Source organism: Cryptomeria japonica, unplaced genomic scaffold (assembly GCF_030272615.1).
Source record: "Cryptomeria japonica unplaced genomic scaffold, Sugi_1.0 HiC_scaffold_89, whole genome shotgun sequence".
In the NCBI taxonomy this organism is placed as follows: Eukaryota; Viridiplantae; Streptophyta; class Pinopsida; order Cupressales; family Cupressaceae; genus Cryptomeria; species Cryptomeria japonica.
The window spans coordinates 95,902-111,290 of NW_026728911.1; the positions used below are offsets into that span (position 1 = coordinate 95,902).

Below are 15,389 nucleotides of genomic sequence, written 5' to 3' on the forward strand. Positions count from 1 at the left end.
GCCCACCAGGGCGCGCAACCCAGCCAAGGTGTGCGCACCAAGGTGCACGCGAGGTGCGCACCCGGGGCAAACCGGGGTCCGACTTCGTGCACGCCGCACCTTGGAGCACACATCGGAGCGCTCCCAGGTTCGCACCAGCGTTGCGCACCTTTGATGCGCTGCCTTCACTAATTTCCAGAAAAGGCAAAAAAAAACGATATTTTAAAATTTCCGTTCTGAAAGATAGTGAAAAAAACGGAACGCGGGTGCCATCTTGAGCCCTTCCTGGTGCGCAGCCCAGGCAAGTTGTGCGCACCAAGGTGCCCACCCTGGCGGAGGTGCGCGCCCGGGGCAAACCGGGCTCCGACTTCGTGCACTGCATGGTGCCCACCAAGGCGCGCAACCCAGCCAAGGTGCCCACCGCAGCGAAGGTGCACGCGAGGTGCACACCCGGGGCAAACCGGGCTCCGACTTCGTGCACGCCGCACCTTGGAGCACACTTCAGAGCGCTCCTTGGTGCGCACCAGGGCGCGCAACCCAGCCGAGGTGCCCACCCCGGCGAAGGTGCACGCGAGGTGCGCACCCGGGGCAAACCGGGCTCCGACTTCGTGCACGCCATGGTGCCCACCGCGGCGAAGGTGCGCACCCGGGGCAAACCGGGCTCCGACTTCGTGCACGCCGCACCTTGGAGCACACTTCGGAGCGCTCCTTGGTGCGCACCATGGTGCCCACCAGGCCGCGCAACCCAGCCAAGGTGTGCGCACCAAGGTGCACGCGAGGTGCGCACCCGGGGCAAACCGGGGTCCGACTTCGTGCACGCCGCACCTTGGAGCACACATCGGGGCGCTCCCGGGTTCGCACCGGCGTTGCGCACCGTGGTGGGCACCTCGGAGCACACCAAGGTGGGCAGCGAGGTGCGCACCTTTGATGCGATGCCTTCACTAATTTCCATAAAAGGCAAAAAAAAAACGAGATTTTAAAATTTCCGTTTTGAAAGATAGTGAGAAAAAGGGAATGCTGGTGCCATCTTGAGCCCGCCCTGGTGCGCAGCCCAGCCAAGGTTTGCGCACCAAGGTGCCCACCCTGGCGAAGGTGCGCGCCCGGGCAATTAACCCAACTTCCAACTTCGCGCGCGCCAGGGTGGGAGCGCACCCAACAACCGGGCCTGGGAAGAGCCAATGCGAGAAACCCCACCAAACTCTCTGACAAAAAAAGAGGGGGCGCTCCAGTAACCCCGCTTCGGAGCGCACCCTGGGCAAACCCAGCCAAGGTGCCCACCCCGGCCAAGGTGCAGGCGAGGTGCGCACCCGGGGCAAACCGGGCTCCGACAACGTGCACGCCGCACCTTGGAGCACACTTCGTAGCGCTCCCGGGTGCGCACCTCAGAGCACACCAAGGTGGGCAGCGAGGTGCGCACCTTTGATGCGCTGCCTTCACTAATTTCCAGAAAAGGCAAAAAAAAAAGGAGATTTTAAAATTTCCGTTTTGAAAGATAGTGAAAAAAACGGAACGCGCGTGCCATCTTGAGCCCGCCCTGGTGCGCAGCCCAGGTAAGGTGCCACCCTGGCAAAGGTGCGCACCCGGGCAATTAACCCTACTTCCGACTTCGTGCGCGCCAGGGTGGCAACCGGGCCTCGGAAGAGCCAATGCGAGAAACCCCACCAAACGCTCCGACAAAAAAAGAGGCGGCGCTCCAATAACCCCGCTTCGGAGCGCAGCCGGGGCAAACCAAGCCAAGGTGCCCACCCCGACGAAGGTGCACGCGAGGTGCGCACCCGGGGCAAACCGGGCTCCGACAACGTGCACGCAGCACCTTGGAGCACACTTCGAAGCACTCCCGGGTGCCCACCGGCGTTGCGCACCGTGGTGGGCAGCGAGGTGCGCACCTTTGATGCGCTGCCTTCACTAATTTCCAGAAAAAGGCAAAAAAAAATGAGATTTTAAAATTTCCGTTTTGAAAGATAGTGAAAAAAAAGGAACGCGGGTGCCATCTTGAGCCCGCCCTGGTGCGCAGCCCAGGCAAGGCATGCGCACCAAGGTGCCCACCCGAGGTGCACACCCGGGGCAAACCGGGCTCCGACTTCGTGCAGGCCGCACCTTGGAGCACACTTCGGAGCGCTCCTTGGTGCGCACCATGGTGCCCACCAGGGCGCACCCGAGGCAAACCGGGCTCCGACTTCGTGCACGCCGCACCTTGGAGCACACATCGGAGCGCTCCCAGGTTCGCACCAGCGTTGCGCACCTTTGATGCGCTGCCTTCACTAATTTCCAGAAAAGGCAAAAAAAAACGATATTTTAAAATTTCCGTTCTGAAAGATAGTGAAAAAAACGGAACGCGGGTGCCATCTTGAGCCCTTCCTGATGCGCAGCCCAGGCAAGTTGTGCGCACCAAGGTGCCCACCCTGGCGGAGGTGCGCGCCCGGGGCAAACCGGGCTCCGACTTCGTGCACTGCATGGTGCCCACCAAGGCGCGCAACCCAGCCAAGGTGCCCACCGCAGCGAAGGTGCACGCGAGGTGCGCACCCGAGGTGCACACCCGGGGCAAACCGGGCTCCGACTTCGTGCACGCCGCACCTTGGAGCACACTTCAGAGCGCTCCTTGGTACGCACCAGGGCGCGCAACCCAGCCAAGGTGCTCACCCCGGCGAAGGTGCACGCGAGGTGCGCACCCGGGGCAAACCGGGCTCGGACTTCGTGCACGCCGCACCTTGGAGCACACATCGGAGCGCTCCCGGGTTCGCACCAGCATTGCGCACCTTTGATGCGCTGCCTTCACTAATTTCCAGAAAAGGCAAAAAAAAGAAAAAAATGAGATTTTAAAATTTCCGTTTTGAAAGATAGTGAAAAAAACGGAACGCGGGTGCCATCTTGAGCCCGCCCTGGTGTGCAGCCCAGGCAAGTTGTGCGCACCAAGGCACCCACCCTGGCCAAGGTGGGTCACGGGGTGGGTCCTAGGGTGGGTAACGGGGTGGGTACTAAGGTGCGTGCCAAGGTGGGTCATAGGGTGGGTGCCAAGGTGGGCACCAGGGTGGGTGTGCACCAACCCTAGCCAGGGTAGGTCACGGGGTGGTTGTCGGGGTGGGCGTCAAGGAGCCAAGGTGGGTGGCAAGTAGCCAAGTTGCGTGCCAAGGTGGGTGTCGGGGTGGGTGCCAAGGATCCAAGGTGGGTGCCAAGGAACCAAGGTGGGTGTCTGGGTGGGTGCCGAGGTGGGAGCCAGGGTGGGTCCCAAGGTGAGTGCAAAGGTGGGTGCCAGGGTCAAGGTGAGTGCCAATGTGGGTTCCAAGGTGCCAGGGTCAGGGTGAGTGCCAATGTGGGTTCAAAGGTGCTAAGTTGGGTGCGAGGTTGGGTGCGAGGGTGGGTGGGTGCCAAGGTGTGCTAGGTGGAAGCCCGGGTGGGTCGGCATCCCATGGGTGTCGAGTTGGGTGCCTGATGGGTGCTTCTTGTCAAGTTTTAGTCGTCGGGACTCATTTCGAGCCTTAGAGGTCGTTTCTTGTCCGGTTGCCCTGTCTTCGACCTGGGAACCCAATTTTGGTCCTCGGGTCCCATTTTTTTTTGTCTCGCATCCCACTTTTGGCCTGTGGCCTTTTCGGGGTCGATTCTCGTTTTGGGCATCAGAGCATGTTTCTTCTCCTAAAACCCAATATTTGTTTATTAAGTCTCGGAACACATTTTTGTTCTCGTGGACCCATCATGGGTCTTGGAACGCATTTGTGGTCCTTGGGTCCCATTTTGCATCCCGAAACTTGTGTTTTGGTGCTTGATCCCTATTTTGGGTGCCCACCTTGCACCAAGTGCGCACCCGGGGCAAACCGAGCGCCTTGGTGCACCGGGGCAAGATCGAGCGTGCACCCGAGGCGCCCCGAACATGCACCAAGGTGCACTCGGCCCACATGTGAGCGCAGGTCGTTGCGCCCGAGGTGGTGTGTGGGCACCGCGTTGCAGACGGGACACTGCACGCACACGACGCCCCCTCCAGGTGCACGCACGTAGGCCGGGCCGGGTGCACACCCGACGCCCTAGCAAGGTGCGCGCACCCGGGCAGGGCTCACACTTGGCGAACGGGGCGCACTTCGCGAGGGAGGGTGTGCACCTCGACGGGGGTGGGTGGCCGGGGTGGATTCGCACGTGGGTCGCGGTTTGCTAAGTACACACTGCGACAAGCTCATAACGGGTGCGATCATACCAGCGTTAGTGCACCGGATCCCATCAGAACTCCGCAGTTAAGCGCGCTTGGGCCGGAGTAGTACTGGGATGGGTGACCTCCCGGGAAGTCCCGGTGTTGCACCCTTTTTTAGTTTTTCGCCGGGCGTCGCAATGCTATTTGAATAAACCTTTTGCCCGTTTGCGTTCTCGTCGGGGCCGGGCCGGGCCGGGGTGCGCTGCCCGCACTACCGCGCGCGCGGGGGCGACACCGAGCGCGCACCCGAGGCGCCCCGAGCACACAGGCCACGGTGCAACCCGGGCGTTGTGCGCGCACCCCGGTGCGCCCGAGGTGCTGCGCGCGCACCCAGGTGAAATCGGTGTGCACCTCGGCCAGTGCGCGCTCGGTCGAGTCGCGCACGTTGGCCAAGGTGCACGGTGATGTTTCTTACTCTAAGGTTCCGCACCAGACGCCCGGGACAGGTGAGCGAAGCTGGGCGGGGCCGGGTGCGCGGCCGGGGCAGGTGCACGCAGCTGGAGAGAGCTTTGGAGCACACTTCGGAGCGCACCAATGATGCGCTCCATTCAAAAGTTTCCTGAAAAGGCAAAAAAAGTTGAGATTATAGAATTTCCCACTTGAGAGATTGTAAAAAAAAAAAATTTAAAATGAAGGAAACGCGGGTGCCAAGGTGTGCGCAGCCCAGCCAAGGTGTGCGCACCAAGGCGCCCACCCTGGCGAAGGTGCACGCAAGGTGCGCACCCGAGGCAAACCGGACAATTAACCCAACTTTCGACTTCGCGCGCACCTTGGAGCGCACTTCGGAGCGCTCCTTGGTGCGCACCAATCTTGGGCACCTCGGAGTGCACCATGGCGCCCACCAAGGTGCGCACCCGGGGCAAACCGAGCTCCGACTTCGTGCGCACCTTGGAGCGCACGAAAGGTGCGCACCATGGCGCCCACCAAGGTGCGCAGCCCAGCCAAGGCGTGCGCATCAAGGTGCGCACCCTGGCGAAGGTGCGCACCCGGGGCAAACCGAGCTCCGACTTCGTGCGCACCTTGGAGCGCACAAAAGGTGCGCAACCCAGCCAAGGTGTGCGCACCCCGGTCAAACCGAGCTCCGAATCGTGCGCACCAGAGGTGCACGCCATCGTGCGCACCTTGGAGCACACTTCGGAGCCCTCCTTGGTGCGCGCCGATGTTGCGCACCTCGGAGCGCACCCGGGGAAAACAATGCAATTAACCCGACTTTCGACTTCGTGGGCACCTCGGAGCGCTCTCGGGTTCGCACCTCGGAGCACACCGAGGTGCGCACCTTTGATGCGCTGCCTTCACCAATTTCCAGAAAAGGCAAGAAAACATTGAGAAGGTGTGCGCACCGAGGTGCCCACCCTGGCGAAGGTGCACGCGAGGTGCGCACCCGGGGCAAACCGGGCTCCGACTTCGTGCACGCCGCACCTTGGAGCACACTTCGGAGCGCTCCTTGGTGCGCACCAGGGCGCGCAACCCAGCCGAGGTGCCCACCCCGGCGAAGGTGCACGCGAGGTGCGCACCCGGGGCAAACCGGGCTCCGACTTCGTGCACGCCATGGTGCCCACCGCGGCGAAGGTGCACGCGAGGTGCGCACCCGGGGCAAACCGGGCTCCGACTTCGTGCACGCCGCACCTTGGAGCACACTTCGGAGCGCTCCTTGGTGCGCACCATGGTGCCCACCAGGGCGCGCAACCCCGCCGAAGGTGCACGCGAGGTGCGCACCCGGGGCAAACCGGGCTCCGACTTCGTGCACGCCGCACCTTGGAGCACACTTCGGAGCGCTCCTTGGTGCGCACCATGGTGCCCACCAGGGCGCGCAACCCCGCCGAAGGTGCACGCGAGGTGCGCACCCGGGGCAAACCGGGCTCCGACTTCGTGCACGCCATGGTGCGCACCGCGGCGAAGGTGCGCACCCGGGGCAAACCGGGCTCCGACTTCGTGCACGCCGCACCTTGGAGCACACTTCGGAGCGCTCCTTGGTGCGCACCAGGGCGCGCAACCCAGCCGAGGTGCCCACCCCGGCGAAGGTGCACGCGAGGTGCGTACCCGGGGCAAACCGGGCTCCGACTTCGTGCACGCCGCACCTTGGAGCACACTTCGGAGCGCTCCTTGGTGCGCACCATGGTGCCCACCAGGCCGCGCAACCCAGCCAAGGTGTGCGCACCAAGGTGCACGCGAGGTGCGCACCCGGGGCAAACCGGGGTCCGACTTCGTGCACGCCGCACCTTGGAGCACACATCGGGGCGCTCCCGGGTTCGCACCGGCGTTGCGCACCGTGGTGGGCACCTCGGAGCACACCAAGGTGGGCAGCGAGGTGCGCACCTTTGATGCGATGCCTTCACTAATTTCCATAAAAGGCAAAAAAAAAACGAGATTTTAAAATTTCCGTTTTGAAAGATAGTGAGAAAAAGGGAATGCTGGTGCCATCTTGAGCCCGCCCTGGTGCGCAGCCCAGCCAAGGTGTGCGCACCAAGGTGCCCACCCTGGCGAAGGTGCGCGCCCGGGCAATTAACCCAACTTCCAACTTCGCGCGCGCCAGGGTGGGAGCGCACCCAACAACCGGGCCTGGGAAGAGCCAATGCGAGAAACCCCACCAAACGCTCTGACAAAAAAAGAGGGGGCGCTCCAGTAACCCCGCTTCGGAGCGCACCCTGGGCAAACCCAGCCAAGGTGCCCACCCCGGCCAAGGTGCAGGCGAGGTGCGCACCCGGGGCAAACCGGGCTCCGACAACGTGCACGCCGCACCTTGGAGCACACTTCGTAGCGCTCCCGGGTGCGCACCTCAGAGCACACCAAGGTGGGCAGCGAGGTGCGCACCTTTGATGCGCTGCCTTCACTAATTTCCAGAAAAGGCAAAAAAAAAAGGAGATTTTAAAATTTCCGTTTTGAAAGATAGTGAAAAAAACGGAACGCGCGTGCCATCTTGAGCCCGCCCTGGTGCGCAGCCCAGGTAAGGTGCCCACCCTGGCAAAGGTGCGCACCCGGGCAATTAACCCTACTTCCGACTTCGTGCGCGCCAGGGTGGCAACCGGGCCTCGGAAGAGCCAATGCGAGAAACCCCACCAAACGCTCCGACAAAAAAAGAGGCGGCGCTCCAATAACCCCGCTTCGGAGCGCAGCCGGGGCAAACCCAGCCAAGGTGCCCACCCCGACGAAGGTGCACGCGAGGTGCGCACCCGGGGCAAACCGGGCTCCGACAACGTGCACGCAGCACCTTGGAGCACACTTCGAAGCACTCCCGGGTGCCCACCGGCGTTGCGCACCGTGGTGGGCAGCGAGGTGCGCACCTTTGATGCGCTGCCTTCACTAATTTCCAGAAAAAGGCAAAAAAAAATGAGATTTTAAAATTTCCGTTTTGAAAGATAGTGAAAAAAAAGGAACGCGGGTGCCATCTTGAGCCCGCCCTGGTGCGCAGCCCAGGCAAGGCATGCGCACCAAGGTGCCCACCCGAGGTGCACACCCGGGGCAAACCGGGCTCCGACTTCGTGCAGGCCGCACCTTGGAGCACACTTCGGAGCGCTCCTTGGTGCGCACCATGGTGCCCACCAGGGCGCGCAACCCAGCCAAGGTCTGCACACTAAGGTGCCCACCCCGGCGAAGGTGCACGCGAGGTGCGCACCCGGGGCAAACCGGGCTCCGACTTCGTGCACGCCATGGTGCCCACCGCGGCGAAGGTGCACGCGAGGTGCGCACCCGGGGCAAACCGGGCTCCGACTTCGTGCACGCCGCACCTTGGAGCACACTTCGGAGCGCTCCTTGGTGCGCACCATGGTGCCCACCAGGGCGCGCAACCCAGCCAAGGTGTGCGCACCAAGGTGCACGCGAGGTGCGCACCCGGGGCAAACCGGGGTCCGACTTCGTGCACGCCGCACCTTGGAGCACACATCGGAGCGCTCCCAGGTTCGCACCAGCGTTGCGCACCTTTGATGCGCTGCCTTCACTAATTTCCAGAAAAGGCAAAAAAAAACGATATTTTAAAATTTCCGTTCTGAAAGATAGTGAAAAAAACGGAACGCGGGTGCCATCTTGAGCCCTTCCTGGTGCGCAGCCCAGGCAAGTTGTGCGCACCAAGGTGCCCACCCTGGCGGAGGTGCGCGCCCGGGGCAAACCGGGCTCCGACTTCGTGCACTGCATGGTGCCCACCAAGGCGCGCAACCCAGCCAAGGTGCCCACCGCAGCGAAGGTGCACGCGAGGTGCACACCCGGGGCAAACCGGGCTCCGACTTCGTGCACGCCGCACCTTGGAGCACACTTCAGAGCGCTCCTTGGTGCGCACCAGGGCGCGCAACCCAGCCGAGGTGCCCACCCCGGCGAAGGTGCACGCGAGGTGCGCACCCGGGGCAAACCGGGCTCCGACTTCGTGCACGCCATGGTGCCCACCGCGGCGAAGGTGCGCACCCGGGGCAAACCGGGCTCCGACTTCGTGCACGCCGCACCTTGGAGCACACTTCGGAGCGCTCCTTGGTGCGCACCATGGTGCCCACCAGGCCGCGCAACCCAGCCAAGGTGTGCGCACCAAGGTGCACGCGAGGTGCGCACCCGGGGCAAACCGGGGTCCGACTTCGTGCACGTCGCACCTTGGAGCACACATCGGGGCGCTCCCGGGTTCGCACCGGCGTTGCGCACCGTGGTGGGCACCTCGGAGCACACCAAGGTGGGCAGCGAGGTGCGCACCTTTGATGCGATGCCTTCACTAATTTCCATAAAAGGCAAAAAAAAAACGAGATTTTAAAATTTCCGTTTTGAAAGATAGTGAGAAAAAGGGAATGCTGGTGCCATCTTGAGCCCGCCCTGGTGCGCAGCCCAGCCAAGGTTTGCGCACCAAGGTGCCCACCCTGGCGAAGGTGCGCGCCCGGGCAATTAACCCAACTTCCAACTTCGCGCGCGCCAGGGTGGGAGCGCACCCAACAACCGGGCCTGGGAAGAGCCAATGCGAGAAACCCCACCAAACTCTCTGACAAAAAAAGAGGGGGCGCTCCAGTAACCCCGCTTCGGAGCGCACCCTGGGCAAACCCAGCCAAGGTGCCCACCCCGGCCAAGGTGCAGGCGAGGTGCGCACCCGGGGCAAACCGGGCTCCGACAACGTGCACGCCGCACCTTGGAGCACACTTCGTAGCGCTCCCGGGTGCGCACCTCAGAGCACACCAAGGTGGGCAGCGAGGTGCGCACCTTTGATGCGCTGCCTTCACTAATTTCCAGAAAAGGCAAAAAAAAAAGGAGATTTTAAAATTTCCGTTTTGAAAGATAGTGAAAAAAACGGAACGCGCGTGCCATCTTGAGCCCGCCCTGGTGCGCAGCCCAGGTAAGGTGCCACCCTGGCAAAGGTGCGCACCCGGGCAATTAACCCTACTTCCGACTTCGTGCGCGCCAGGGTGGCAACCGGGCCTCGGAAGAGCCAATGCGAGAAACCCCACCAAACGCTCCGACAAAAAAAGAGGCGGCGCTCCAATAACCCCGCTTCGGAGCGCAGCCGGGGCAAACCAAGCCAAGGTGCCCACCCCGACGAAGGTGCACGCGAGGTGCGCACCCGGGGCAAACCGGGCTCCGACAACGTGCACGCAGCACCTTGGAGCACACTTCGAAGCACTCCCGGGTGCCCACCGGCGTTGCGCACCGTGGTGGGCAGCGAGGTGCGCACCTTTGATGCGCTGCCTTCACTAATTTCCAGAAAAAGGCAAAAAAAAATGAGATTTTAAAATTTCCGTTTTGAAAGATAGTGAAAAAAAAGGAACGCGGGTGCCATCTTGAGCCCGCCCTGGTGCGCAGCCCAGGCAAGGCATGCGCACCAAGGTGCCCACCCGAGGTGCACACCCGGGGCAAACCGGGCTCCGACTTCGTGCAGGCCGCACCTTGGAGCACACTTCGGAGCGCTCCTTGGTGCGCACCATGGTGCCCACCAGGGCGCACCCGAGGCAAACCGGGCTCCGACTTCGTGCACGCCGCACCTTGGAGCACACATCGGAGCGCTCCCAGGTTCGCACCAGCGTTGCGCACCTTTGATGCGCTGCCTTCACTAATTTCCAGAAAAGGCAAAAAAAAACGATATTTTAAAATTTCCGTTCTGAAAGATAGTGAAAAAAACGGAACGCGGGTGCCATCTTGAGCCCTTCCTGATGCGCAGCCCAGGCAAGTTGTGCGCACCAAGGTGCCCACCCTGGCGGAGGTGCGCGCCCGGGGCAAACCGGGCTCCGACTTCGTGCACTGCATGGTGCCCACCAAGGCGCGCAACCCAGCCAAGGTGCCCACCGCAGCGAAGGTGCACGCGAGGTGCGCACCCGAGGTGCACACCCGGGGCAAACCGGGCTCCGACTTCGTGCACGCCGCACCTTGGAGCACACTTCAGAGCGCTCCTTGGTACGCACCAGGGCGCGCAACCCAGCCAAGGTGCTCACCCCGGCGAAGGTGCACGCGAGGTGCGCACCCGGGGCAAACCGGGCTCGGACTTCGTGCACGCCGCACCTTGGAGCACACATCGGAGCGCTCCCGGGTTCGCACCAGCATTGCGCACCTTTGATGCGCTGCCTTCACTAATTTCCAGAAAAGGCAAAAAAAAGAAAAAAATGAGATTTTAAAATTTCCGTTTTGAAAGATAGTGAAAAAAACGGAACGCGGGTGCCATCTTGAGCCCGCCCTGGTGTGCAGCCCAGGCAAGTTGTGCGCACCAAGGCACCCACCCTGGCCAAGGTGGGTCACGGGGTGGGTCCTAGGGTGGGTAACGGGGTGGGTACTAAGGTGCGTGCCAAGGTGGGTCATAGGGTGGGTGCCAAGGTGGGCACCAGGGTGGGTGTGCACCAACCCTAGCCAGGGTAGGTCACGGGGTGGTTGTCGGGGTGGGCGTCAAGGAGCCAAGGTGGGTGGCAAGTAGCCAAGTTGCGTGCCAAGGTGGGTGTCGGGGTGGGTGCCAAGGATCCAAGGTGGGTGCCAAGGAACCAAGGTGGGTGTCTGGGTGGGTGCCGAGGTGGGAGCCAGGGTGGGTCCCAAGGTGAGTGCAAAGGTGGGTGCCAGGGTCAAGGTGAGTGCCAATGTGGGTTCCAAGGTGCCAGGGTCAGGGTGAGTGCCAATGTGGGTTCAAAGGTGCTAAGTTGGGTGCGAGGTTGGGTGCGAGGGTGGGTGGGTGCCAAGGTGTGCTAGGTGGAAGCCCGGGTGGGTCGGCATCCCATGGGTGTCGAGTTGGGTGCCTGATGGGTGCTTCTTGTCAAGTTTTAGTCGTCGGGACTCATTTCGAGCCTTAGAGGTCGTTTCTTGTCCGGTTGCCCTGTCTTCGACCTGGGAACCCAATTTTGGTCCTCGGGTCCCATTTTTTTTTGTCTCGCATCCCACTTTTGGCCTGTGGCCTTTTCGGGGTCGATTCTCGTTTTGGGCATCAGAGCATGTTTCTTCTCCTAAAACCCAATATTTGTTTATTAAGTCTCGGAACACATTTTTGTTCTCGTGGACCCATCATGGGTCTTGGAACGCATTTGTGGTCCTTGGGTCCCATTTTGCATCCCGAAACTTGTGTTTTGGTGCTTGATCCCTATTTTGGGTGCCCACCTTGCACCAAGTGCGCACCCGGGGCAAACCGAGCGCCTTGGTGCACCGGGGCAAGATCGAGCGTGCACCCGAGGCGCCCCGAACATGCACCAAGGTGCACTCGGCCCACATGTGAGCGCAGGTCGTTGCGCCCGAGGTGGTGTGTGGGCACCGCGTTGCAGACGGGACACTGCACGCACACGACGCCCCCTCCAGGTGCACGCACGTAGGCCGGGCCGGGTGCACACCCGACGCCCTAGCAAGGTGCGCGCACCCGGGCAGGGCTCACACTTGGCGAACGGGGCGCACTTCGCGAGGGAGGGTGTGCACCTCGACGGGGGTGGGTGGCCGGGGTGGATTCGCACGTGGGTCGCGGTTTGCTAAGTACACACTGCGACAAGCTCATAACGGGTGCGATCATACCAGCGTTAGTGCACCGGATCCCATCAGAACTCCGCAGTTAAGCGCGCTTGGGCCGGAGTAGTACTGGGATGGGTGACCTCCCGGGAAGTCCCGGTGTTGCACCCTTTTTTAGTTTTTCGCCGGGCGTCGCAATGCTATTTGAATAAACCTTTTGCCCGTTTGCGTTCTCGTCGGGGCCGGGCCGGGCCGGGGTGCGCTGCCCGCACTACCGCGCGCGCGGGGGCGACACCGAGCGCGCACCCGAGGCGCCCCGAGCACACAGGCCACGGTGCAACCCGGGCGTTGTGCGCGCACCCCGGTGCGCCCGAGGTGCTGCGCGCGCACCCAGGTGAAATCGGTGTGCACCTCGGCCAGTGCGCGCTCGGTCGAGTCGCGCACGTTGGCCAAGGTGCACGGTGATGTTTCTTACTCTAAGGTTCCGCACCAGACGCCCGGGACAGGTGAGCGAAGCTGGGCGGGGCCGGGTGCGCGGCCGGGGCAGGTGCACGCAGCTGGAGAGAGCTTTGGAGCACACTTCGGAGCGCACCAATGATGCGCTCCATTCAAAAGTTTCCTGAAAAGGCAAAAAAAGTTGAGATTATAGAATTTCCCACTTGAGAGATTGTAAAAAAAAAAAATTTAAAATGAAGGAAACGCGGGTGCCAAGGTGTGCGCAGCCCAGCCAAGGTGTGCGCACCAAGGCGCCCACCCTGGCGAAGGTGCACGCAAGGTGCGCACCCGAGGCAAACCGGACAATTAACCCAACTTTCGACTTCGCGCGCACCTTGGAGCGCACTTCGGAGCGCTCCTTGGTGCGCACCAATCTTGGGCACCTCGGAGTGCACCATGGCGCCCACCAAGGTGCGCACCCGGGGCAAACCGAGCTCCGACTTCGTGCGCACCTTGGAGCGCACGAAAGGTGCGCACCATGGCGCCCACCAAGGTGCGCAGCCCAGCCAAGGCGTGCGCATCAAGGTGCGCACCCTGGCGAAGGTGCGCACCCGGGGCAAACCGAGCTCCGACTTCGTGCGCACCTTGGAGCGCACAAAAGGTGCGCAACCCAGCCAAGGTGTGCGCACCCCGGTCAAACCGAGCTCCGAATCGTGCGCACCAGAGGTGCACGCCATCGTGCGCACCTTGGAGCACACTTCGGAGCCCTCCTTGGTGCGCGCCGATGTTGCGCACCTCGGAGCGCACCCGGGGAAAACAATGCAATTAACCCGACTTTCGACTTCGTGGGCACCTCGGAGCGCTCTCGGGTTCGCACCTCGGAGCACACCGAGGTGCGCACCTTTGATGCGCTGCCTTCACCAATTTCCAGAAAAGGCAAGAAAACATTGAGAAGGTGTGCGCACCGAGGTGCCCACCCTGGCGAAGGTGCACGCGAGGTGCGCACCCGGGGCAAACCGGGCTCCGACTTCGTGCACGCCGCACCTTGGAGCACACTTCGGAGCGCTCCTTGGTGCGCACCAGGGCGCGCAACCCAGCCGAGGTGCCCACCCCGGCGAAGGTGCACGCGAGGTGCGCACCCGGGGCAAACCGGGCTCCGACTTCGTGCACGCCATGGTGCCCACCGCGGCGAAGGTGCACGCGAGGTGCGCACCCGGGGCAAACCGGGCTCCGACTTCGTGCACGCCGCACCTTGGAGCACACTTCGGAGCGCTCCTTGGTGCGCACCATGGTGCCCACCAGGGCGCGCAACCCCGCCGAAGGTGCACGCGAGGTGCGCACCCGGGGCAAACCGGGCTCCGACTTCGTGCACGCCGCACCTTGGAGCACACTTCGGAGCGCTCCTTGGTGCGCACCATGGTGCCCACCAGGGCGCGCAACCCCGCCGAAGGTGCACGCGAGGTGCGCACCCGGGGCAAACCGGGCTCCGACTTCGTGCACGCCATGGTGCGCACCGCGGCGAAGGTGCGCACCCGGGGCAAACCGGGCTCCGACTTCGTGCACGCCGCACCTTGGAGCACACTTCGGAGCGCTCCTTGGTGCGCACCAGGGCGCGCAACCCAGCCGAGGTGCCCACCCCGGCGAAGGTGCACGCGAGGTGCGTACCCGGGGCAAACCGGGCTCCGACTTCGTGCACGCCGCACCTTGGAGCACACTTCGGAGCGCTCCTTGGTGCGCACCATGGTGCCCACCAGGCCGCGCAACCCAGCCAAGGTGTGCGCACCAAGGTGCACGCGAGGTGCGCACCCGGGGCAAACCGGGGTCCGACTTCGTGCACGCCGCACCTTGGAGCACACATCGGGGCGCTCCCGGGTTCGCACCGGCGTTGCGCACCGTGGTGGGCACCTCGGAGCACACCAAGGTGGGCAGCGAGGTGCGCACCTTTGATGCGATGCCTTCACTAATTTCCATAAAAGGCAAAAAAAAAACGAGATTTTAAAATTTCCGTTTTGAAAGATAGTGAGAAAAAGGGAATGCTGGTGCCATCTTGAGCCCGCCCTGGTGCGCAGCCCAGCCAAGGTGTGCGCACCAAGGTGCCCACCCTGGCGAAGGTGCGCGCCCGGGCAATTAACCCAACTTCCAACTTCGCGCGCGCCAGGGTGGGAGCGCACCCAACAACCGGGCCTGGGAAGAGCCAATGCGAGAAACCCCACCAAACGCTCTGACAAAAAAAGAGGGGGCGCTCCAGTAACCCCGCTTCGGAGCGCACCCTGGGCAAACCCAGCCAAGGTGCCCACCCCGGCCAAGGTGCAGGCGAGGTGCGCACCCGGGGCAAACCGGGCTCCGACAACGTGCACGCCGCACCTTGGAGCACACTTCGTAGCGCTCCCGGGTGCGCACCTCAGAGCACACCAAGGTGGGCAGCGAGGTGCGCACCTTTGATGCGCTGCCTTCACTAATTTCCAGAAAAGGCAAAAAAAAAAGGAGATTTTAAAATTTCCGTTTTGAAAGATAGTGAAAAAAACGGAACGCGCGTGCCATCTTGAGCCCGCCCTGGTGCGCAGCCCAGGTAAGGTGCCCACCCTGGCAAAGGTGCGCACCCGGGCAATTAACCCTACTTCCGACTTCGTGCGCGCCAGGGTGGCAACCGGGCCTCGGAAGAGCCAATGCGAGAAACCCCACCAAACGCTCCGACAAAAAAAGAGGCGGCGCTCCAATAACCCCGCTTCGGAGCGCAGCCGGGGCAAACCCAGCCAAGGTGCCCACCCCGACGAAGGTGCACGCGAGGTGCGCACCCGGGGCAAACCGGGCTCCGACAACGTGCACGCAGCACCTTGGAGCACACTTCGAAGCACTCCCGGGTGCCCACCGGCGTTGCGCACCGTGGTGGGCAGCGAGGTGCGCACCTTTGATGCGCTGCCTTCACTAATTTCCA

The 15,389-nt window shown here is 62.8% G+C and overlaps 2 non-coding genes across 2 annotated transcripts; both read left to right on the plus strand.

Moving 5' to 3' along the window:
* Positions 1 to 4,148: 4,148 nt before the first annotated feature.
* Positions 4,149 to 4,267, plus strand: LOC131864584 (5S ribosomal RNA). The gene has a single exon (XR_009363350.1). It is a non-coding gene; the product is annotated as a 5S ribosomal RNA (ribosomal RNA).
* Positions 4,268 to 12,071: 7,804 nt separating this feature from the next.
* On the plus strand, positions 12,072 to 12,190 carry LOC131864595 (5S ribosomal RNA). The gene has a single exon (XR_009363361.1). It is a non-coding gene; the product is annotated as a 5S ribosomal RNA (ribosomal RNA).
* The last annotated feature ends 3,199 nt before the right edge of the window (positions 12,191 to 15,389 follow it).